The 23,855-nt window shown below is 45.8% G+C and overlaps 1 protein-coding gene and 1 pseudogene across 2 annotated transcripts in view; one reads left to right on the forward strand and one right to left on the reverse strand.

The window, feature by feature from the left end:
* Positions 1 to 23,855, reverse strand: part of LOC144944675 (neurensin-1-like) — a 286,366-nt gene that overhangs the window by 32,041 nt on the left and 230,470 nt on the right. The gene's annotated exons all lie outside the window — the stretch shown is intronic.
* LOC144947221 (U2 spliceosomal RNA) lies at positions 11,212 to 11,382 on the forward strand (annotated as a pseudogene).

The raw sequence follows: 23,855 nt of genomic DNA on the forward strand, positions 1-23,855 counted from the left end.
AATCGCTGGACGCCTTGGCGGGAGCGCGATTCTTCTCCACACTAGATTTACTTTCGGGATTCTGGCAGCTTCCTCTGGACGATGATTCTAAGCCTAAAACTGCTTTCCGTACACCGCACGGCCTGTTCCAATTCAACCGGTTGCCGATGGGCTTACACTCAGCGCCGGCAACTTTCCAGCGATTGATGGAATTGGTTTTGGCTGGATTGCAATGGGAATCGTGCCTGATTTATTTGGATGACGTTATTGTCTTTGGTAAAACTTTTGATGAACATCTCCAGAGGTTGCGGGCGGTTTTCCTAAAGATGCGGGCTGCTAATTTGAAATTTAAGCCCCAGAAATGCCATTTGTTACGCGAGTCGGTGCGTTATTTGGGGCACATCGTAGGGCGCTCGGGTATTGCTACCGATCCCGCCAAAACGCAGTGTGTCAGCTCCTGGCCGACTCCCACCTCGGTGGGAGAGGTCAGGAGTTTTATTGGCTTCGCATCATATTACCGACGCTTCGTCGCTAATTTTGCAACGATTGCCAAACCCCTACACGCGTTAACATCTAAAGGGGTTCGGTTCCACTGGGGTCAGGAGGAGGAAGCTGCTTTCTGCTCCCTTCGGGACGCCCTGGTGAAGGCTCCTCCCCTGATTTACCCAGATTTTTCTAGGCCGTTTTTGCTCGACACCGACGCGAGCAACACGGGTATTGGAGGTGTGCTTTCCCAGGTGGTTGACGGCGTGGAACGGGTGGTTGCGTACGGCAGTCGGGTGTTGTCTCCAGCGGAGCAAAGATATTGTGTCACCCGTAGGGAACTGTTGGCAATTGTCTATTTCATCCAACAGTATCGCCCATATCTGTACGGTCGGCATTTCACCGTCCGCACAGATCATGCGGCACTGCAGTACGCCCTGAAGGTTCAACAGCCATCGGGACAATTGTCCCGATGGTTGGAGGTCCTCCAGGATTTCGATTTCGAAACCACCTACCGTAAGGGCGTTCGCCACACCAACGCTGACGCTCTGTCACGGATGCCAACCGCCTCCGAATGCGCATGCCTCCTGGGGTCTGGGCGTTGCAAGCCGGCAGGGGACATGATGGTTCCGGTCCTGGCGGCCGCCGCCAATGACGAAACATTGGTCACCAATGATATCGCGGAACAGGGGAAAGATTCCCTGCTTGGGTTGCCCGTTAATGAATGGGGGCGCCTCCAAATGGAGGATACCTCCCTCCTCGCGTTGCGTCGTCGCGCCGGAGAGAGGGGGCGGGGGACGGGTGAGGCCGACGCTTGGGGCATGCACGCAGGGTTGCTCATGCATTGGGACAGCAAATCCCACCGTCACCGGCTGGTGGTCCCTTCGGGATTACGGGGTAAGGTGGTGTGGGCTGCGCATGAGCGCCTCCTCCACCTGGGGACCCAGAAAACTCTCTCCTTGCTCCAGCTGAATTTTTTTTGGCCAGGCATGACAAGGGATGTCACTGATCTGTTGGCAGCATGCCCTCGGTGTGCGCAGCGCAAACCACCGGCACGGGAGTCGAACCCGCCCTTGCAGTCCATCCAGGTCTCCCGAGTAAATGAACTGGTCGCACTGGACATTCTGGGGCCATTCCCCGCCACCCCCAGGGGTAACAGATATTTGCTTACTGGGGTCGAATATTTTACGCGCTGGCCTATGGCCTGGCCCCTGCCAAATCAGTCGGCAGCAGCCATCGTCGACGCCTTTGTCCAGGGTTATGTCATGGACAAAGGTGCTCCGGAGCGGTTGCTGACCGACCAGGGTAGAAATTTTTCCGGGAAACTCCTAAAACAAGTCTGTGATCTCCTAGGAACGAAAAAAATTCGAACCTCTCCTTATCACCCGCAAACGGACGGGATGGTCGAGCGTCTGCATCGCACCATCTCGTCTATGTTGTCGCAGCAAGTCTCGGACTCACAGACTGATTGGGACTTACAAATTCAAGGGGTTCTAGCGGCATACAGATTGGCTCCCCATGCTGCGACGGGATTTTCACCATTCTTTCTTATGTATGGCCGCGAACCCGACCCACCTGTTCCGGCACAGCTGCAGATCCCCGCGCCGCTGGGTAAAATTAAATTGGATGAACACGTTAAATTTAACCTTGACAAACTGACTGAGGCGCGGGATGCTGCGAGGCTAAATTCTGACAGGCGTCAAAAGGCGAACGAACGCCTCAGGCTGGCTCGCGCGCACGTGCTGCAGTGGAAGCCGGGGGACAGGGCATGGCTGCACTGTCCCCAGGTACCGCTCGCGACCTCCTCTAAACTCGTGCGCCCGTGGCGGGGCCCCGTCGAGGTTGTCGAGGTTTTGAGGCCTCAGTGCGTTCGAATCAAATGGGGCAGGCGCCGGTGGTTTGTACACCCCTCTAGGCTAAAACCGTTTGTTGCGGTGCGAGGGCCCACTCCACACGCGCGGGGCCAAGCATGTGGGGGGTCGACCGACTCGGAGGGTCCGTCGCTGCTCTCGCCTGATGTGTTGCCGGCTGTCCCACCCACAGGTGCACCGGGAATGACGGGCTCATGCCCTACAACCCACACGGGTGATGCCGACGGTCGCGCCACTTCAATCGCGACCTCATCTCGAAAGGGACAGCCGCCACCGGATGGTCCGCCGTCCGGGGTTGCCCCGTGTGACGGGCCTGCGGCAAGGACGCGCGCTAAGATGCGCAGACTCTTATAATATACAAAAAGAAGAATTTTTTTTTTATTTCACGTGTCATGGTTACTGTATGCTGCGTCGGTGGTGCGCTCCTGCCACATTGTGTGTGTTGTGTTGTGTGTGTGGGCAGGGTGTGTGTGTTGTGGGTGCGTTGTGTGTCGTGGGTGTGCTGTGTGTGCTGGGGGAGTTCCTGGCTAGTTGTATATACGCGCTTTTACGGATTTCGTATTTATACGGGGGGGGGGGGTGCGTCGGACATTCCCTTCGGGGGTGTGCTTGTTCTTCTTGTTGTTCTTGTTGTTGTTGTTCAATTTGCATTTTGTTGGAAAAAAATGAGGCACACACGGGGTTGAGGGGTCAATGTTCCTTTATTGGAATTGTTGCAGCCGGGACGGCTGCGAGCTGTAATGGGGGGAGTGATGTAGGGTTGTTACGGGAGGGCTGTAGGTGCATGGGATCCAACGGGGAATAAACACAGTGGGCGGAGCTCCGGGAGTACACGGGGGGGGTGCCCGCAGCGACGTCCGCATCAGGCAGCCTGGGGGGTTGTGATCCTGACGGGGGGTATAAAGGGGGAGGACAGAGAGAGCTCGTGGCTCAGTCTGGGAACGAAGGAGGAAGAAGGAAGATCTTCTAGTTAGAAGCCCTGGACTCCCATCGACGCCGCCCTTGTAAGGGCTGCGGAGGATCGAGCCAGAGGCGTGGTTCCGTGAACCAGGGTCAGTACCCTGGGACTCCGGAGACCGTAGCCCGACTCACCAGTGTCGGGCCAGTTAGCCTCCCCTAGCCCGTTAGTGGAGGACTTGGGAGTAGGTCAGGACTAGCTAGGGTGTATCCCCAGTTATCCGGGTGAGGGGGCCGCTACCCCCTCTAGTGCTGTCCTGTACCGACAAGCTTGAATAAACATACGTGTGCCTCAACCTGGGTGTCCAGCGTAATTACCGGTACTTCAATGGCACAGTTTAAGGACGTATGTTTTTTTGGAGGTAGTCGTTCTCTGTTTTCAACAACAAATTAATAAAACAATGAATATGTATATATTTTAAGTGTTTCTCAACTCCAGTGCAACCATTCTAGTTAGTGCAATGATAAATGATGGTGTAGTATTAAATATTGTATTAATTTGGCAAGCACGCTATATTTCTCCATGTTCCTTTAGGTGTCCACAAGGCAAGGGTTAATGTCTAAAATTGAAACTGTCTCAGGGCATTAATCACTGCGTTAACGAGAATTGTGCTGCCAATGTGTTCGGAAATGCATCTGGGCACATGCCCTGTTGTACACACGACTCAGGGGTTGCAATAAAGAGCGAAAAGCACATTTCCATGTTTAAATTAGTGTTTTACGAACTAATCGTGTGTTACGATCTTTAACTGCGCTTTCATGCATTTCGACGCAACAGAATTGAAGTCTTAAATAGGTGCATATAATGATCATTGTTCAAATGTAACGATGAATTGAACATTTACCGCACAGAATAAGGTCATTAAACGACGCCTGAACACGGTTAGGAAATTGCCTATCATTGCAGGCAATAGAATCGTAGAATTCTTGACATTTGCATAAGTATAAGTGTTTAAATTTAGCTGTGCAAATTACGGGTACACTCAGCAGTTGTTTTTCAAATGCACCAGAATAACAATTCACATAGCGATAAACATTGATGGTGTCTGATGAACTCAACAAGTCGCAAAAACATGTGATTGAGAAAACAAACACGTGAAAACTAGAGCCCGTCTTACTGTGCATAGTGCCTTGGAAAAATAAGAACACGGCACTCTTTGCGGGACTGTGTAGGTATATTTTTACGAGTTTCCCGTGAGTGGAGAATTAATTGGTTCTCATCTCCAGGGTCTTACCGCCCTCTTGTGGCCAGTTTTACGTTGCCAAAATTAATTGCAGTATTTCCTGTTAAGCCATTGATTTTGAGCAGGGGTTTAGTTGTGGGAGCGTATTGAAAACCGATCGTTATGATTATTGTATGTATGTTTGATGAACTTATTTCGCTCCGTACGTAGCCAATCGTGATAATCGGAGGAGGTGCGGGGAAAGGACAACAAACTAGACGCAACAATCAGTTCGAAAGAAAAGTTTTCAATCGATTTTTAAAAGTCCATAGCTCAATGGCTTCCTAATATTGGAAGGAAAAGCGTTCCAGACGGCCGCAGAAGTGCATCTGAAGGCGCGCAAAGCAGTAACCGCCTCTGTTCAAGAGCTAAACGCAAAAATCAGTTCTTATCAATGACTTGAGGGTTAGATGTGATGTTGCGCCAGCTATGCATAGTAGCGTGGAGTGGTGGAGCACTGGGAGATGGAGCTGAATCGACGACCTCTGGATTACACGTGCAGTGTGTCAAACATTACGTATGTATGTAATGAATGTTAAACTTATTTCGCACCGTACGTAGCCAACCGTGCTAATCCGAGGTGCGATGCCAGCTGCCTTCGTTTCTCACGTCAGAAGTGGCCACGACGGGTTTATTGCGAGGCATTGTATGCGCGAGGCAAACCGGTGACACCTTTTTTTTACCTTCATGCGATTACCGGTAATGCATCAACACAAAATGTAACGACCTCATTTTAAACACAAGACATCAATTGGCATCCATTCTGATCCATCGTGCAACGTTCTGCATGTTTGGGTATCCGTAATGTATTTTTATTTTTCATGTTTGATTGAGAAACACCGACCACCGTCATCATCATCTTCTACCCTGCACAGTCACTTCCAAGTTAAACATGTGGGAAGGATGGTGGTGTGATTCATCAGAAACAGTTACGTTTCAAAAGTCGTTCAGAGTTGCAGACTCCGCCCTTCTGTACGTAACATCGATCCCGGCTGCGTTCCTGGGATGAGAGGGCATTTGCTGTGGCTGCAGCACGGTTGTGGAATTCCTTTCCGTAGGAAATTCGTTTCTCCGTTGTGTATACTTTTAAGTCACGTTTTGAAACCACATCTTCTGAAGACAGTTCATTATTTTTAGCTTCTCTCTCTATTGGCCGTTCCTCATCCGAATTCTTACAAGGCGCTTTGAGACATTAGTGGAAGGTGCCTTACACATAAATGTAAATGATTATTGTGAAGGCCCTTCCACCATTTTCACTTCAAAGCAGCGCAATTTTATTTCATTTTTATAAGTTTAAATCGTTTTCTACTTCAGAAAACACGTACAGGCATTTTTACAATGTTGAGTTTCCATTTAGTTTTTACAAAAACAATTCGTCTCCTTTGTGATGCACCTTGAATATTTGTCTGGTCGACGGCTCCACTTCGAAAGTTTGGACAGCACTGGTGTAGGCGTACCAATATCATTCGTCAACATTTTCACCTGTGAGTCACCATTCCAATAGAGTATCCCAATAGTCCCAGTCCCATGAAGCCACAGTCCTATGTTATTTCAGTTATAACTGTGTTTTACATGGGAATACCCAAACTACACACCAGCGGTCCCCAACCTTTTTGGCACCAGGGACCGGTTTCATGGAAGACAATTTTTTCATGGACCGGGGGGGGGGGGGAGTTCATCATTGGGTCTTTCCCCGTTTTCAAAGAAGCTTTCCAGCGACGTTTGTTTTTTACTCATGTTGGCTACTAGGGGTTAGCAGCTTGTGGGCTTACCAACACTGTGACTGTGACAAGTGCGCAGTGCGGGAAAGAGGCGTGGACGGAAGTGGTGAATAATAAAACAATGGGGGCGGGTTCCACGCGTGGACTCACCGCTCTCACCTCCTGCTGCTGCTGTGCGGCCCGGTTCCTAACAGTCCACGGACCGGTAGCGGTCCGCGGCCCGTGGGTTGGGGACCCCTGCTATACACCATTACAGGTAATCTCAGTCTTATGGAGTATTGGATTTGTGTGAACATCTCTCGACCGCCCTATAGATGGTGCTCTTCATCTCTCTAACGCACGGTAGGTTCGTCTCGCCTTGCGACCCTGACAATGTTGTAGCTTCGCACGGCTTTATCACAACAGCCATCCGATATTTGGGGCCGTCCATAAATGACGTCACGCGATTTTGGACGATTTTTGACCCCTCCCCCTCGTCACACGGCGTCACAAAAAGTCAGACGCTCAAATATCACGTCACAAAGCTCTGCCCTCCCCCCAAAAAATAAAACATGCTTCAAATCGCTTTAAACTATTGTCATTGCAGTGCGTATTTAATGTGGCGCTGCACTCTGATGTTGTTGGAGAAAACATTGATCAAAAAGTCTATTTAATTAATTAGAACGTGTTGTCTATATTTATTTAAAGTTGCGCATTTTGATGTGACGTCACATTTCTCAACCCCCCACCTCCTCACACATCGTCACAAATATCTGACCTCCCCCACCTAGGTGCGTGACGTCATTTATGGACGGCCCCTTTCCCCTTGTTTCCTCGCTACTCCTCCTTCATACCCGACGTTTCGGCTACAACGCAAGCAGCCGTCTTCAGCTGAAGACGGCTGCTTGCGTTGTAGCCGAAACGTCGTGAGAATTGTTTTATTATGTTTTATTTTTATTATTTTATTACTTCCCTTCTACGTGACTTTACCGAAAGAACCAAGAAGATAAACCCACTTAATTTACACTTTGAGTACGACGTTTCGCTGATTACAACCAGCTTCGTCAGGCGATTTGCCTGATGAAGCTGGTTGTGGTTCTGTGCCATTGTAAAAGAAGGGCCCCATGTTTACATTGGCGTCATGCAGGCCTGCATGACGACATGCCAATCATAAACCAATCGTAAATCATCACATCATATTCTCCCAAATGTTGAAGACTCGGTACACCAGATTGACTCTCTCATCCACCCTGTTTGAACCACAGCACTGCAGTGCTTTAATAACATTTGCTCAATTCAAGAAGCCTGTTGCACTCTTTGGCCGTTACAACGTTGATAGTGCTGCTCGTTGCTGGCCGCTTGATGTAAAACGAGCCTTCGGGAGGGTGCTCAGCAACTCTGTCCACATGTTCAGGTTTTAATAAATAATGGTGAATGTAGTTATAACGTGAGAAGTCTGGGTATTTAACGTTCATCGCATATGATGGTTTAGGCTCCTTGACGAGATCAGCGAGGTAGTGTGGTTCATTCGTGGCAAGCACTTTGTGTGCGATGAGTGCGACCTTATAATGTAGAACCTTAAAGGATGATACATATCTATTTTTGCCAGATGACACCACTTATCCACAGTTTCACCAAGTCCTCCGTCAACCCATTGCAGATAAACACCACGACTGCCTCCTGCCGGCAACTTATCAGATCATATTTCCGTAAAGAAGGCCTCTTGAGAAAGCAGGAAGAAATGACGAATATTCCCCTTTGAAGTTTAAATGAGTCTGTAAGCACATCACAGGGACAGTTCTATAACACAGCACGTTAACCTGTTGGGGCGCGCCCCTCTTTGAAAGGAACCAAGGGCATCACTAATATGCCGACAGTCAGGAACCTCTCCTGCAAGTGTCCTATGCGAAGAGCAGAACCGGCCCTAGACCTTTGGGGGCCCTAAGCAAAATTTGGCTGGAGGCCCCTTTGATGTATGATTTTTTTCACCCACTCGCTAGCAGTGACTCTAGGGGGCCCTCTGCTGGCCACGGGGCCCTTTGCAATTGCAAGGGTCGCTTAGTGGCAGGGCCGGCTCTGGCGAAGAGGCCCGCGGCAATGCGCGCCGGGGCCGAGAGGAGGATCGAGGGCAGCAGGAGAGCCGGTGGCATCAAAGGGCCGCCGACCTCCTCGGCTGTGCGCGTGCGGATCGCACGACTCGGGGAGCTGATGGGATTCTGAATTTCTGTTGCACGCGTCACATTCAGATGCACTAAAGGCTCCGGGGGTTTGGTTGCTGGGGGAAGGGGAGGGCTGAACAGAAATCCTTCAAGATATTTATTTTGAAATTTGGTTCTTGCCTGGGTCACTTCTTTTAAGTAAGAATCCATAGGATTTAATTGGGGATATTCCACTTTTTAGTTGTCGATGAATATGCATGTCATTGTTCGTCCCTCCCTGTAGACACTTTAAGGTGTTTCTCAATATCTTAGGAACATCATTTTCAACGCAAGGATGTGGGTGATAAACACCAAGGACTGCTTATACATGTAGCGTAACTGCATTTAATTTAAGGCTTACAAAACTAAGGGAGAGAAGCATCCCAACTTTCAGTGTGAGTTTCGAATGCCAGTCGCGCGTGTGTAATTTCGATGTTGCCTTTTTTTAATCTACGGTGATTCCACAGGGAGCATATGCCACCTATCTGCTTGGCCGATGCCAGCTATGCCAATTATTCGTAACGGAAAATCGAAATTTCTCATGTGTGGCTGTGCATGTGTCATGTGCATTTGCTATCGTCACCGCAATGCGTAGCGTAAGCACTTAATCGGGGCGCCACGGTGGCGAGATCTTAACTACCTCGCCTGATATACAGGAGGCCGTGGGTTTCATTCTGACCCTGATGCCTGCTGTATATTTGGAGTTTGCGTGTTTCTCTCCCTGTGGTCGCGTGGATTTTTCTCAGGGTCCTCCGGTTTTCCCCCTCCACATTTACAATCAACATCACGCGTTTAGAGTATTTGGTTGCTATGCATGTTCACGTGATGAAAAGCCGCATCGTTGAACTATCATTTGTGATAGCGAGGTCGCTTCTGTAAAATAGCTATATAGCTCAGTAGTGGGGCTTACCTGGTAAAATAAACATAGTACAGTAGTGGTAGGCATGCACAGGTAAAGGTGGAGCCCTGCAATCACTTGTTCAGGCTACTGCTGACAGAAGGACCTCCACTAGAGGGAGCTCTAAAGGGCACCTCTGAAGGGTATGTGGCCTGCCTCCCCGAGAAATGTGCGAGTTTGCCGACACTTTACCCCACCACACGCGACCTGCTGATGGATCAGCGTTTGGTGGAGCCCATTTTATTCTGCTGAATGGACAGAATCAGGGCGATTAAATAAACTTGCACCGGTCGTTTCAACCGCTCTGACCGGAGCTGTAACCGATGACCACTGGATTTGAAAAATCCACTATGTGAACTATCACACCGCGGCGCACAATAAAGTACAGTTTATATATTACTATATACAGGGTGTTTCAAACAGATGGACCCGATTTGAATCGCTGTATCTCTGCAACCACGAACCGCCCATGAATGAAACTCTTACCACTTGAAAGGGCGGGGCATAGCGAGGGCGGGGCATAAAGAGGGCGGGGCATAGATAGGGCGGGGCATAGAGTTTCAAATTATTACCGCGAGATGCCTCTCCCAGCGCACAAACAGCCCCTAGCCTCAGTCATTCGCAAGATGGCGACCCCACACCACAAGGCGTTTTGCGTTCTGCAGTTCAGCAAGACTGAATCCGTAATTGCGGTGCAGCGTGCGTTTCAACGGCGTTTTGGCATTGATCCGCGAATGTCAAAGAGCATTCGTCGTTGGTACCGACAATTTGAGGAAACAGGCTGTTTATAGAAGGGGAAGAGCACAGGGCGACCACGCACCTCAGAGGAAAACGTGAGAAGAAGACACTTTGAGAGGCGTTTGGGACGAATTCAACTATCGTCTCGATGTTGTCCGTACAGCAGGTCACATAGAGCATTTATAAAATGGTTAGTAAAACTAGATAACTCATTAAACCGTTTGTAACTTTTTGTGTTATTGTAACATGTTGCCATCGTGAAAAATACTGCTTTGAAATTGGGTCCATCTCTTTTAAACACTCTGCATCGCAATACCAATCAGAAACGTACTTAAGAGAGTCGCTCTCCAGCATTAAATATATTTGACGTCCGCAAAGCCCTGTGGCAGTTTTCCTTTTTTTGCGAGGACCTGCAACAGCAGCAGCAGCAGCAACAACAACAACAGACGTTGTCGACTCAGAGGAACAACGCCCACCTCTGATTGCCTGCACGGGATTGCCCAAAGCGAGTGGCAAAACGTGCAGTTTGAAACTCTAGACGCCCCATCAAACAATTATTTCCAATCACAAAGCGAAACTGTCAGTCTCACAACAAAGAGGGGTAGTGGTTGGGGAGGGGGGACTCATTGAAGTTGTCTTTGAAACCGTAACTGCACACACACGCACACTTCGGGATATGCTTTTAATGCACTCGTTTATCATTCTTGGAGAGAGAGTTTCCCATCCATAATACAAGTGTGTTGGGTTAGATCGCGTAAATATATAAATGTGTCGCTAAACCTTACACCACCCAACACAATGTTGTGGCTTGGCTCTCCAACACACCGGTGTGCTGTACTAGTGACGAATTGGCCACGTTCTGTTTACGTGACAAACCTTACTAGTTGGCTGTGTGGGGTGGTGGCGGGTTTAACGATACATTTATATATTTACGCGATCTAACCCAAAAAAAACCTGTATTATGGATGATATTGGTCGTGAAGCCGAGTTTCCCATGATGTGCATCCTGTGTGGATGACATTGCACGTGTTTGGGCAGTACCTTTGCAGCTCTGTATTATCAAATGCCCTAAATATATTTTACATCACGATATTATAAATCATTTACATACATATCAAAGCCATAATACGTTTTTTTTTTTACAAAACATAAATGACAGATTACATTGCTTCTCGGCCTTTTGGCTCAGATCAAGTGCAGTATCTGTTCTTATCAGTTTAATAAATGAAAGATTGCTATTTTGATGTAACAATTAAATAGTGTATTCGGCTTTACAGCTGCTAAGGAAATCAATCTCCAGTCTTTCTCACTGAATAATTGCAGAATGCAACCAAATAGGCCCGCACTATATATATGTGTGGTGTCGTGATTCGAGCACCACGCTACAAACCTGAGTTCGATCCCTGGTCATGGCTCACGTCAGTGGCGAGTGATATCTGAACCGGTCCTGGGTCCACATTTTGTCCCAACCCACACTCATGGGCCCAGACGAAAAATTGAACTGTGCTCGTAAAGTAAAAAAAAACTTGGGTTGTACCAACAATCTTGAAATCGCCAATGAAGTTAATGATACAATAACCTTGTTTAATAACTCAAATAATCGTTATTGTCGTTCTGTAGAATATATTTAACAAAATATACAAATAGACAATACGTCTCCTTAGTACAGGGTGTTTTAAAATGATTGGCACAATTTGAAATGACTATATCTCTGCAACCACGAACCAACCGCCCATGAATGAAACTCTTGCCACTTGAAAGGGCGGGGCATAGAGAGGGCGGGGCATAGAGAGGGTGGGGCATATAGTTTCAAGATTACCGCTAGAGGCCTCTCCCAGCGCACAAACAGCCCCTAGCCTCAATCATTCGCAAGACGCGCCGCCTCAACGTTAGATAGGTCGCACGGGACCCCAAGACTTGGCACTACACTCCTGGCCCCCAAGATCCCCAGACATCATCACAACCTGCGACTTTTTCTTGTGGGGATACGTCAAAGACCGTGTTTTTGTGCCACCGTTAGCGACTAATCTGGATGACCTCAAAAACAGAATCACGGCAGCGGTGATTTCAGTGGAAGAAGACACTTTGAGAGGCGTTTGGGACGAATTCAACTATCGTCTCGATGTTGTCCTTACAGCAGGTGGAGGGCACATAGAGCATTTATAAAGGTTAGTAAAACTTGATAACTCATTAAACCGTTTGTAACCTTTTGTGGAATTGTAACATGTTGCCATCGTGAAATATACTGCTTTGAAATTGGGTCCAACTTTGAAAAAACCCTGTATATCTGCCTATCCATGTACAAAAATAACAAAAGTATTCTTAACACAACCCATAGACCCCACGGCCTTCTTGGTGGAGTGAATAGTGTCAACAGAATTGATTCAGTACAAGCAAACTATGGACTAAATCAATGGTAAATCAATGTCGTTGAAGTTATTGACTCCCAGAAGGCCATGGCTGATCGGTTGTGGACAGAATACTTTTTTTTACGTGGAGATTTATATGATGGAGACTGCCTGTGTATCTACTAATGTGTTCCCACATAGTCCACTTGCATTAGCCATGTACAGGAACCGTCATTTATTAAATAAATAACACCTCTTGTACCAAAGTCTGCTCAGAAAAGGTCACTTCAAAACTCTGTATTTAAGGCAACAAAAACGACACACTGGTGTAAGTGTACACTCGCTACCACTGGATCGTTAGCGTGCGTTTCGTAGCAAAGAGTGTTACCCTTTAGTTGATGACTCAAAAATTACTAAGGGCATGCTGGAATGAAACTGTTAACTGTGCAAACTGCGGTCTTAAAAGTGTGCAAGTGACAACACTTTCCTGTTATACCACAGCACTCATAGCATTTAATAATATAGTATACATTTGTATGCACTTATGTCTTTTCTTCAGGTAGATTTTTCTAAACGTGATTTTTCTTTTTAATACGAAGGCAACATTAATAACTTGTAGCACACTTAGTAGATGTGTTATGCATTTAGTCAGAGTTAAATGTACAGCCTCCAGAAATTCAAGCTAATATTCATTGCATAAGCGTTGAATATCATCGCATCGGACAAGTTCCAAACTATGAAGTGTTGAGCTCTAACGAGGTGGCACTGGATTAACAATGTAGGAGTTGTGTTGGATCTTTTGTAAAATAAGTAATTTTCTTTCATTCCAAGTTGCAGTATTCTCTGATGAGAGAACCCATCACAACGGGAACGCGTGTGCCAGTTGCTGCCTGATGGCATGACCACATTTTCAATTCCTTGCGAGTTGGTGGTCTCAACAAATATACAACCGCATGTGCAGCTGTTGAACTAGTGGTCTAGATAAGGCTGAGAGCATTTAACGTGTAGTGTGGTGGTCACATGACAATACATGCATGGCATGATGGGAGCTATGTCTTCCTGTTGTTTTTGTGCAGAACTTTTGAGTATTTTTTCGTCAGTGGTAAAATAGTAGTGTTGGCACATTTGATTTAATTCCGACAGAAATTCGCTTTGGTTTTTATGGAATGCTTTAAAATATAAGTGTCGTGAGGTGGTTACGAGTAAAACGGGTAAAGGGGCAGCCCTGAAACTGCTTGCCCACACCATTGTTGGAAAAAGCGCCTCTTTGCTCGTGTGTCCATGATAGAGTCGTGCTCCAATTGCCATGGATTGCATCGTGTAGACTGGTGTGCGTCATCATTGTTACGTATATTGTGATGGCAGTAACCCAGAGTCTAACCATAACTTAAATTTTAAGCTGTTAAATTATTATTGAAATTGACTTCAAAATTAAAAGGTGTGCGAATACGTATAAATTATATATTAGGCCAAACAGTGAAAAGTGAAATTTGGTGCACCCCTAATTTTAATGCAATAATTTTTGTAAAACATTTAGAAATGCAATAGAGACTATTCAAAATCATGAAATAAAACGGTCGTTTAGTGTTAATAATTGTCCTGGTTTCTGTTAAAGCGTGGGAGTAATAACCATTGTGATTGTCTCCCATGAACAGTATATCAAATGCATTGCTTAGTTGGTTCTCATGATTTAAGTAATACACGGGGGAGCGTACACATCCATCGTGTGTTATTGGAAAGCATGGTCATTTCTTTTTTCCCCCCCAGAAAATTTCAACCAAGATCACATCGCAGTCACCATTTTATTTAGTCTCATAAAGATACCTAATATATTCCCTGATGCACATCATCAGAGCTATTAAGCTATTTTTTTCACAGATGTCCATTCGGGGCCGGTAAAAAACGTTACAACAACAGACAGTACAAAAACATGACAGTAGTGCAAAGTACAAGAAAGGTAAACAATTCACCAAAACAATTACAAATATAACTAAACCATCCCCATCCTACAAGGCAAAGGCCACTGAGGTAAAAAAGTATTTTTCAAAATCGACCTGGCCACAAAGTGGCTTATCATTTTGACATTTATAGCAGCAAAATAATAAAATAGTCGAAACGGATGTTTCCAAATGTGGAGAGAAAAAATGGAGGACCCGGAGAAAAAAAACCCACGCGACCACAGTGAGAACATGCAAACTCCAAGTATACAGCAGGCGTCAGGGTCAGGATTAAACCCCCGACCTCCTGCACACTAGGCGAGGAAAATGACATCACACCACCGTTCGAGGTTTCCATTATGATGTGGCCTAGTTTTTTAAAAATATATAATGGATTTTTTAACTCGGTCACTGCACTCGACATCACTGCCACGTTTGTCACTCACAGAAGAAAAAAACCGGCGCTGCGGGAAAGCGAGCCACGATTGCCGGAAGCTACTCCGAGCTCCCGTGTAGACGAACAATATAATCGGAGCACCTCCCAACTCCCCCGTGTGATGGACCCGAGCGCGCATGATAAATGACGTCATTTAAAGTTCGAAATGACTCGCTCGCTGGGGGTATGGGGGGGCTGTGGTCCAAATGGCAGATGGGAGAGAGACGGAACAGAGAGGCCAGAGTGACTTGTGCTAATGTCTGGTGTCCTCCCCCCACCACCACCCATTCAGTGGTTGTCTGAGTCTAAAGGGTTGCCAGGGCCTTGGTATTGATTTGCCTCTGGGGCTCGCAGTGCCACCTCTGGAAGCCTAAATGAGGGATTGATCGAGACATCTCGTTATATTGTCGTGAGCACACGGTGCCATTCACATTGCCGATGTCCTTTGGTGGCCAAAAAGACAGACGACTGGAATGTTCCATAAGTCGCGTTTATCAACAACAATACCAAGAACATAAAAAGAAGACATTGTTGGCTATAATAGTTAAGTTACATCATTATTACTTGTTGGTTCTTTCGGTAAAGTCACGTAGAAAGAAAATAAATTAAACAATAGAATACGACGTTTCGATTGCGACACAAGCAATCATCATTAGGTACAAATGAATGACAAAAACAAACCTAGTAAACTTAGAAATATAATGCAATACAACAGAGAGAGTCGGCTAACATAACATCATAATTTACACCCCTCTGTCAATCCACTTTAAATGCAAGCTTCCCCACGCGATATTATGGGCTTGTTTGACCATACTTCACCACACTGGTCAGTATGAGTTGGTCAGGGTGGGGGGGGGGTTGAGATATTACTCACCACTGACGTTAACCACGGTTGGAGATCGGCTATTGCTCACTGGGTTCAGAGTGTGCATGCTAATCGCTATGCCCGTCACTCCCCCATAAAATTCTTGGCCGAACCAGGATGAATACAACATCTATGATAGAAGCTGTGCTTGAGCGTCGCATCCTTCAGACTTCATGGGTGGACATGCAACCTCTGGACCGACGGTCAACTTCGGGGCAAGGTAACACATGTTTTCATAATGGAGGTTTTTTGGTGAGATCGCGTCAATAAAAATGTGTCGTTAAACACCGCCACCACCCGACACGGCCAATTAGTAAGGTTTGTCACGTGAACAAAACATGCCAATGCGTTCCTAGTACAGCAGCACACCGGGCAACGCCACAACATTTACGACGTTTTGCCAGTAATTACAACCGGCATCATCAGGCGACAGCCAGATTTGTAGAGAAATCCTCCTGTGTCGGTCTCAAATAAAAGGATACATGTGATGTCGTCACTTATGAGCCAATCCAGTGCGAAGGCCAGAGGGAAGGGGGGTTAATGTGTGCCAAGGCCGTAGCCATGGAGTCAACATTGGGGGGGACCCAATCTTTCAGGGGGTCTGGGGGTCTCCCTCCAGAATTTTTTTTGAAAACTAGTTTCCTGCCATTTCCTGCCTAAAATAAAAAAAAATTCACTAACACATAGAATGTACTTTTTTTATTTATAATGTCTACTAGTGTATTGTTTGCTCTGATTTTATCTTTTTTACCTTTTCTTGTTTCATTGTATGTAATGGCAGAGATTAGGGATTAATAAAGTACAGCCATGAAAAACAATCATATAATTTTTTTATAGCAATATATTGGGGGGGGGGACATTTTGAGCATATTTGAATATTGGGGGGGGTGTGTCCCCCTCAATATAAATTATAATTACGGCCTTGATGCGTGCACACATTTTTGTTCACATTGACTACTTCGTGGCACTACCCAACAGCAGATGCACAAACACGAGAGCAGGCCAAGCTGAGTGATAAGTCAGAAGTGGTGCCCCATCGTATGCCCGCATTGTGTTTGTTGTCTATCTTGCGGCTGTGTCGGCGACTGTCACTTTAATTGACGACGGTCGACTCAGAAGTTGAGCGCCCGTTTGGGGGGGGGGGGGGCAGGCATTTTACAGACGCGCATTATATGAGTGAAACGGGCACGAGTATCTGGTTCATAATCAAAGGCACGTCCTCCATCATGCCCTGACACTGCGGAGTGGATTTGATATTCCTGAAAAATGTAAAAAAAACATAAACATCGGGATGGAAGTACATGGGATAAATGTATTCTGTACTCGAGCAGGTGGGAGGAAATGCTAAGCTGCAACTGTTGCTTTCTAAATGGGTCACAGTTGTGAGTTATTTCATGGTTTGTGTACATCGTCATATACTATCTAGATTTGATGTTTTCGTGACTGCAGGGATCCATACTCTTTGGTTCTTTTGGTAAAGTCACGTAGGTATAAAATAAAATGAATAAAATCACGAAGTTTCGGGCGCAACACAAGCGTTCAGCAAGTGTTTCTTGCTGTGGTTGTCCCACCTGATGACGGACGCTTGTGTTGCGCCCGAAACTTCGTGATTTAATTTATTTTATTTTATACCTACGTGACTTTACCGAAAGAACCAAAGAGTATCGTCATATACTTTTTGATATTGTGCTTAGATCTGCCAAACATTTATCCGATGATAAAACGCGTTTTTAACGTCAATTGGAATGAGGGATGTTGCTGGACCTGCAATCCAGAGGTCACCGGATTCACCTCCCAACATGGCAATTGAAACAATGGCGCAAGTTTATTGAATCTCCACCACGTCTGTCCCACTCTGCAGTGTAAATGGGTCCACCACAGTCGGTTGGCAGATTGTGTGTGCTGCGACAAAGTGTGAGTATTCCCGCCTCTTTCAAGACGTCTGGCCAACGAGGAAGAGTAGGCCTATTACCCTCCAGAGGGGCTCACTCTCGAGCTCCCTCTAGTGGATGTCCTTCTGCCAGCAGCGGCGTGAGTACGGAATTTGCAAGGCGACGCCTTGACCTTTTACATTCCGATGGACCGGTAGCAGCAGCAGAAGATGAACTGTCTGAATAGGACTGTTAATGCCTTGCCTCCATGTAGTCGTAGTCACAAGCTCAGTCGCTGGCCCATCCAGTCACCCACGACTGGACTCGTGAATTGTGTTGACCTTGCCTGTGGAGTAATTATATTGTAATTTATTGATAGCTATCCATCTTTCAAACAACCATGAGATGTTGTCTACTTTAAATGTTTCATCCGTCTTGCACAGAGGCCGAAATAATGGATCCGAAGGCTTACGGACCTCACGGGACGTGTCAAAATAACATTTACGCTACTCGGGACAGGACGGCTGCTCCAGGTGATTGCTCGTTAGTGCGCGAATAAAAGGTTTCTGCACAAGTGGCATTTGAAAAAGAAAAACACTTTTTAGTGGTTCAAATGAAACATCTCTCATACTTGTAATTTCTCTGAGCATAGAAAGTTGGTGGTGTTGACTCACCAGCTGCGATCTCTTTGGGAATTTTGAAGCTAATTGGCTTTTTTAAAGTAAGGCTGCCAAGTTAATGCTTTGAATTCCAAGAATTCATAAATGCCTACGGCTTGAAAAGCAATCCTCAGATACTGTAAACCAAACCGCACAAATGAGAGTGCAGGGAACAATTCACACAACACATCACAATGTTAAAAGAAAAATTGTGGAAGATTTTAATGTAAAATGAACATAATTTTCGATGTGAGCTGGGCTACATTCATGTGGTTTCATTCATACAATTCAAAGCCTTTCGCATTTGCCTTAAAAAATTTATGATTTTTAAAAGCAAGTGCCATTCACATACACAATAGGGTTCATTCAGCACCAAAAATGAAAATTAATTTAAAAACTCATACGCCATCATGGGAATTATGAGTACCACAATGATAAATACAAAAAAGTATGTTTCTCCATGTTGGGTTTTTCTGTGACCTAAATTGTTACATTTAATAGGATTTGAATTTGATCTGATATTTGGTGCACCCTTATTTGTTCGTGAATAAAAGGCCCATTGGGCTGCTATGGGTCCTGGTTTGTTTACACCGAGCACCGCTACTGCTCGGATCACAAACATTATTGGTGCGGCACCCTTTGTCAGAGTTGCCCTATGGATAGACTGGCTTCTGCCATGGTAACGTGTAACGTCCACCTTGAAATCGGGGCTGTCAATGGAGACCAACATCAGCCCAAGCTCGACTGAGTGGACAGGCTTTGACTTTCGACTTTGAGCAGCACTCGTCCCAACAGTCCATCTCGGCTAAAATTTTTTTTTTTGTCTCTCGTTGAATTATCCACACTCCCACTCCATCACCCCACGACGCATGGAATGAGCCATCTGCTCACGAACTGACATTTCATCCTTTATGACAGTATAACCCGTGCCCCTGTGTACATCCAAATTTGGGGATGTCAAAAATACGACAAACAATTTTGAATACACGTGCAATTGTACTCAAACAATAAAATTACGTCACAAAAAGTAATTTTCTATCACTCAGGGTTTTCCAAAATGTTTTGCCAGAATTCTGACCGATTATGTGCATAGCCTGCTTGTAGTATGAATGACGGACCTGCATAAGAGGTCACACGTAATAGTGCCATATTCCAGTGAATTATGACTTCAGTATTAGTATCACCATCAGAGAGATTATATGCACAAATATATTGCTGCATATCAATCGCCATGGTTCTATGGAATAGAATAATAGATCATTCATGACATAACAACGTAATTTAGATGCAAATATGATTTTTCAAAGACCCAAAATAAAATGTTTATAAATAGTGTAGGTTTTATCTACGAATACTCAAGGCGATGCAGTGAACTCCGTTTACTTGTTCGTTTGATTGTTATTTAAAAATGCCATGCGAAATAAATTTTTAGTAAATGTAACTCCTCAAAAACGGAGCGTATCGGAAATCACACACGGCCCTACATTGTATAATGAAGCACTATATGGTTTAATGCACGTAATATATTACCTGCCAGCGCCGGTTTAGATCATTTAAAATGTTGCTATGCAAATGATGGCATGTTGTCTGGCCTCTGCGGTCAGGCGATTTGTAAATTAAGCGGAAGTGGCAGCGGCTGAAGGTGGCGCGCATTGCGGTGACACACGGTGACACACGGTGACACGCGGTGGACTGTGGCCCTTCACGTGAGGTTTCAAACGTCCAACTTGAACCGGCTCTTCCACACTGGAAAGGAGTTAGTTAAAAATTTAAATTTACATTTCTCTATTTGGTGTTGAGAACATGCCCAATAGGTAAAATGGAATTAATTGTACTCGGAAGGAAATAAAAAATAATAAAAGTAATGACATGTATTTAAAATGTAGCTACCATACAAGTTATTATTTTATGCTGATATTGTGCATGTTTTATTCTATATTTATATAGGATTGGTAATCCTGAGCAATTTCTCATACACATCATGCCCTGGTATAATGTGTTGAAATATCTCGTGGCTCCATGGAGATGATTTACCACCTCTGATGGAGCTGGTAAATGATGGAATGTTTTGTTTATTATGTAGATAAGGACAAGTACATAAAACATAACCAGATGGAACAGCTGCTAGAGACACCGTGCGCATGCTGTCTCAACGACCATAGCCCCTTACAGATGGTTGAGTCGTACTTCAAAGTTTAATGAAGCTGGGTAAGATTAAATCAATTGCAAACACCAATCCAGGCTGCATTTTCACTCATTGGCAACTGGGCTGAGACCCGCAAACTCATTACACAAGGGTATCTTATTGACCTCAGTGAGTAATCAAGGGCTCGAACCCAAGATCTCATACTTGCCGGTTCAGTGCCCTGACACAAGCGGTTAGCGATCCTGGGGAGCCACGCGGCCATCTCGTTTAGTTACAGAACGTGAGATGCGCCACCGCCGCATCGCGCAAAACCCCAATGTTTCGGATCGGCAAGCTTAAACGTGTTTTCCCGTTACATGGGGCAGCAATGTTTCAAGCCATATACATGGTCGCTGCTCAGGGCTGTATGTTAACCCTTGTGATATATATAGGCGCCACGGTGGCGAGATGTTATCTATCTCGCCTTGTATGAAGGAGGTCGTGGGTTTGATCCCGACCCTAATGCCTGTGTATTTGGAGTTTGCGTGTTCTTCCCATGGTAGCGTGGATTTTATCTGGGTCCTCCGGGTTTTATCTCCACATTTAGAAACATGCGTTTCGAGTATTTTAGCTGCTATAAATTTCCACGTGATAAGCCACTTCGTTGAGCTATCATTTGTGGCCAGGTCGCTTCTGGAAAAGATGTCTATAGCTCAGTGGGCCTTACCTGGTAAAATTAAAGATATTTATCGTTTTGTAGATACTACAGCATGCATTTAACAAGCACTATTGCAACTTTAAAGTGTGCAAAAGAAATACTCCTCAAAAGGCAATGACACTGTAACAATATTTATGCTCAATAGAGACAGCACTTCATTGGTCCATGATGTGGATATATGCATCTGTTGATGAAATACAACGACAGTACTGTATATCCAGTTCCGTAATGGACCTCATTTCCATCAGCCATTATCTGTCCATGTGAATGAAGGCTTTCCCACGTCTTCACCATCCTTCACAGCCCTACGATATCGCAATCCGTCTCGCTCCTGCACACATGAGCTGATATTATCGCTATATCTCTGCCACGGTTGTCCTTATGTAAACGAGATGGCTGACAAACGCGGTTGTTCTTTGAGCCATACATTTGCGAGCAAAAGCATGATGGAGTGGTTTTGGAAAATTAAGATTCATAATGAAAAGAAATGTTACCAATGTACCCGAATAGGAAAGTTTTCAATCAGTACGTATTACCTGCAACACAATGGATCATAAACATTGAGTTTGATAAAAAGAACATAAAACACAAGCTGAAGAGCATAACAAGAAGCATGGAGGGTTTCTGTAAATACTCTGCTGTATATCCTAGAGTGCATTATCAAACATGTATGCTCCTGTTCAGGTAATCAGTATCACCTTTCGATAACAAAAAAATCCAGAACTGAGCTGCACAGTATAGAGTCATGTTTAAGCCTCTAGTCAACAACATCGAAGGCTGCATCCAAACTGCCGTCATCCATGGAAACCAAACTTTCACGCGACGTAACCTCAGAGTTCGGTCCTCGGCCCATTGCTATTCCCTGCCTACACCTCTCCAAGTGGCCATCTCGTTGACAGCTTTGGTCTCAAGCACAGAAGATGGCCTACTCTTCACCTCCGTCGGTTCCACCCAACGCCTCTCGACTCGAATGGCTTCCTTTTTTTGTGTTTAGTTTGTCGTCCTTTCCCCGCACCTCCGATTCGCACGGTCGGCTACGCACGGTGCGAACGAAGTTCAACATACCACCTTGCAGCAGTGATTCTGGGCCCACGATCTCTCCTTGAATGCATCCAAATCCGAGGCCATCCCGATCGGCACCAGATAGCGACTCACCATGTCCGCGCTCCCCTTATAGCGGTTAAATTGCCGGCTCCATCCTTTTTCTCCACATTTGACAGCAGACACACTCGATTCCACCTTATCCTTCGACAGCTAGCTACATCAACCACATCATCAGATCTCGCAAACACCACCTCAGGGCCCTCCGTAATTTACGTCCACTCGTAACCATCGAAATCGCCAATACCCTCGCCTGCAGGGGAGTCGGGTCTCGCTTTGACTCTTGCAGTCCATCTTTGTTCGACCTTCACAGAGTAACCTTAAACAAAACAAAACTCCCAACGATTGCAAAACCATCTCGCCCGTATCATCCTCAGGCGCCTGCCATCCTCGGCAAGATTACCTTGCCTCCCTCCGTTCCCTCCGCTGGTGTCTCATCGTCAGCAGGGTCGGCTACAAGATCGCCTGCTTCTGCCAACGCGCCTCTACTTTCGGTCATTCACCTTCCCCCGCACCTCCGATTATCACGGTTGGCTACGTACGGTGCGAAAGAAGTTCAACATACATACATTTACTCCTATAACCAGTGGCGGCTCCTGCAAAATCTCTCAGGGGGGGCAAATGTCTGGATGATTGATAAGGATAAGGTCCACCCATGCAATGGATAAATTAACAGCTTAAGCATGTAAAGGCAACTTCACTTCTTTAATATTAATGAAAAATAAAGTGACTCTTACAATACATCTTGTTTGTTTCTATACTCACTATTAAAACAAACCACTCAAGTTTCTTTTATTAAAGATTCCACTAGGTGGCGACAAATTATATTGTTGGATGAAACGTGCTTACGTATGATGACGTAAGCACGTATGATGACGTAAGCACGTTAGGGCGAGCCCTCCCGGAAGCCATAGAGAATGCATTGCAGCGCCCCCGTTCGAAAAAAAACATCTTTGAATGTAAGTCTATGGGACCACTAGGGGCGATTCTCAGCTGGAGGGAAATCGCCCAAAAAGAGGCGGTACTCCACAGAACGTAGCATGACGCTGATTGGACTATATCCAGAGGCACAGTGACGGCTAGCGTGACTCTGTGGTTGAATGACATTGGTGGTGCGTCGCCCAATCGCCCTAATGAAGAAACCGCCCCTGCCTATAACTAAAGCTCATGGTAGAACTCTCCGCAGCGGTGGCAGGGTGACTCACAACCTCCTCCTCTCTACCCCAAGGACCAGGGCCGTCACTGCCAGGCGTCGTTTTTCCATGACAGTCCAAGGCGTCTGTAACGTCATCCCGCTGAAGATTCACAGTCGTGTTCAATGAACACTAATTACGCACACACAGTTCGTGCCATAAATGAATAACAACACCAAGAGCATAAACCGTCATGTGAACTTCGCTCATCCTAGTTTGTTGTACTTCCCCCATAGCTCTAATTAGCGCAGTTGGCGAATTACGGTGCTAAAGAAGTTCAACATATATACATATATACACCGACTTTTAAGAGACACTTAAAGCCCCACCTCTATCGCCCGGCTTTAGAGACACATTGAGTTTGGCTCCACATCTCAGAGCCATGGCCATTTATGTACCGTGAAATATTGTGCGCATTATCGTATATTATTATTCCCACATTGAAGTTGACACAATCCACCACGGTATTAATGTGTCCAAAACAAACCGTGAGGCACACGATGCGTTATCAGATATTCCAGTGGAAATCAAGAACTAACAATGTAATTAACCAAT

The sequence above is a fragment of the Lampetra fluviatilis genome, chromosome 2 (genome assembly GCF_964198595.1).
Source record: "Lampetra fluviatilis chromosome 2, kcLamFluv1.1, whole genome shotgun sequence".
NCBI lineage: Eukaryota > Metazoa > Chordata > Hyperoartia > Petromyzontiformes > Petromyzontidae > Lampetra > Lampetra fluviatilis.